This window comes from Triticum urartu, chromosome 5, assembly GCF_003073215.2.
Source record: "Triticum urartu cultivar G1812 chromosome 5, Tu2.1, whole genome shotgun sequence".
NCBI lineage: Eukaryota > Viridiplantae > Streptophyta > Magnoliopsida > Poales > Poaceae > Triticum > Triticum urartu.
This window is the reverse complement of record NC_053026.1, coordinates 179,881,324-179,884,068: the sequence shown is the minus strand read 5'-3', so window position 1 is coordinate 179,884,068 and position 2,745 is coordinate 179,881,324.

Below are 2,745 nucleotides of genomic sequence, written 5' to 3'. Positions count from 1 at the left end.
CGCAGCACCCTTGTTGCTCGCGGCCACCATGGATGCCTGCAGGACGACGCCACCGTCCTCGTGCTACAACGCTACCACGCCCACCTCCTCAGACCTACCTGTCGGACCCCTACCCCGGCCCCATCTCCACGCCATGACCGTTCTCATCTGCTCATGGTGAAGCTCCTCCTGCAGCTCTGCTTCGCTTGCGCCTCCCCTTCCTGATCTCGACCTCGAGCAATTGCTCTTTCCATTCCTCGTGGTTAGTTTGGCAGTCCACCTTCACCTCCATGCTCCGGTCACGAACCTCCAAGACCACCATTGCAACATTGAGTCCTTTGCCCCGGAGTATCTCAAGTTCGTCTACACGAAACTGCCAAGTACCTCTACGCACGGATACGCCAAGACCGTCTCGGATAACGCCAAGTATCACGACGATGAGTACAACTACCGTCGACCCTCGAAAACCCCGTGGATGTCAAGTTACACACTACGACCCCAAACATCTATGGAATGTGTAAGACTGCGAAACGTGTACCACTACTTCCACTACCATCGCTGAGTACCACTACTTCAAATGACGACCGTGAACAACTACACCGTTTAACCCAAACCACCCCGAATGCACGCTTCGAAGGTAGAACCCCGAGACGACCGCCTGTGGGTGAATGCACGTGTGTTGTATGAGATGCTCGGTTTGCACCGTGTCTGAGTTGTCATTGCTCGGTCCTCCTCGTTTGCCATGCATCGACCCGTGGGAACTCGGTAATCGGGATCACCCCACTATCTCTAGCATGTTCCGTACATCCGCACACTTGCTCTTTTGCACCGGTATATCAATGAGTTGTCGGATCATTGGAATGTTGCCGTGGCACCATTTCCGTTGTCGTTGCCGTGGCACCCCTTTCGTTCCGCCACGGTGACAAACGCTTCTTAACATGCTCATGCCAACATTTTCTTATAATTGCATATAACTTGCATATGTCATCCGCATCATGATAACAACATTTAAAGATGTTTAAAATTGTTGTTTTCTTTAAATTGCTAAATGCCATGTAGGGATTTACCGGAATTGTTGTTTATTGTTTCCAGCCTCACTTAAACTTTCCTAGATAGGTAGTTCAATTATGCTTCACCTCTTGCCATGTTACCCACCATTTAATATTGTTGAGTGCCTTTAACGAGAGCGAACTAAATATTTGAATGTGGTGTTTGATCAATATGCAACTCGTTTCATATTGAGCTCCACTTAACTTGTAGTATTGTTTGCTGCACTTTGCCATGCCCTTACTTGTCGGTGCACAAAAGGAGGGGTCCTATTTTGTACCCCTTTACTTGTGCGCGGGCAATTGGAGCCATGCCTGCGGCCAGACCCAACGGGGCAGAGGAAGGAGGCAAGGCCACAAGACAACCAGAACAACGCCAAGCCAAAGGGTTGAAGAGCAGGAGGGCGAGGTGGACTCCCCCAGCAAGGCCCTTGCCAGGGCGGCCTCCACAGCCCCGGCAAGAGCCTTGACGGGGCAACTCGCCCAACACCAGCAGAGCCGCCACCCTTAAGCCCACGGGTTCCAACACCACCGACCACCTTGGGACCGAGGCTCGGGAGGCACCTCCATGGTGGCATGCTAATCTTTGTGGAAACCAGAAGCCCACAAGACTGGAGGATGACCAGAAGACAAAACAATCGCATGCCCCCTTGCCGAGGATACCCCCGAGGCCCCGACAAGGCTCCTTGCCGAAAACGCTCGCAAGGCCCCGGCAAGACTCTTGCCTAGGGCGCTCGCAAGGCCCCGGCAAGACTCTTGCCGAGGGCGCTCACAAGACCCCGGCAAGACCCTTGCCGGGAATATACGCGGGGCTGCGACAAGACCTTGCCGCCCCATCGCTGCCCTAGCTCAACGGCCAACCCACCAACTAAGGCTAGTACCCACGTGGCGGTACGTGGATGCTAATCCAACTAGCCAAACACTAGCGTGGCGGCATAGAAATCTTCGTGGAGACCCTACCACCACGCCATCTCAGTAGCCTGCCAGCTTACATGGTGCTGCATGCCTCGTTGGCCTGGACGCGTGTCAGAGCGAGGCGGAGCGGCGAAGGACGGGATGGGCCTCGTTGCTATCCGCAATAAAGCAAACGGGACACCTAAGGGCGCATTTAATGCGACTTGTCCCGTAATGACAGGCGATAAGCTTGTACACTATATACCTTTCCACCTCCTGTGTGCCACTATGGCGACCCCCTTTTGACTATAAAAGGAGGCCCGCGGCATACTAAGAGAGGATTCAGATCTTTTGGACTATGCACACACCACAGCTAGTTCAAGAGCTCAAGAACACTCAAACATACACCAAAGCATGACTAGGGTATTACGCATCCTTGTGGCCTGAACCTGGGTAAACGATCTTTGTGCTGGCTACTAGACTGACTCTTTGCACAACCCTGCGCCCGCCAATCGTAGAAGGGATCCCAGTGATTCCATATGTGTCGTTTCCACCGACATCTTTGGCGCGCCAGGTAGGGGCGACACAGCTGTGGAAATCTGGTCTGGTTGGAGCAGCGACTTCGTCGTGGTCGTCACTCCAAGGAAGAAGATGACCAAAGGGCAGCGTTGTCTGCAGATGCGCTGAATGCCCACGCAACGACAGAAAAGCTAAGTCATGCAAAGCTTCGAGCAATTCCTTTTTATATATAAGGTTATCGTCCTCGAAGATCTTGCCCTATGTATGGAAAACCTGCACGCAATGGGGCCCTTCCACTATTGGCAAC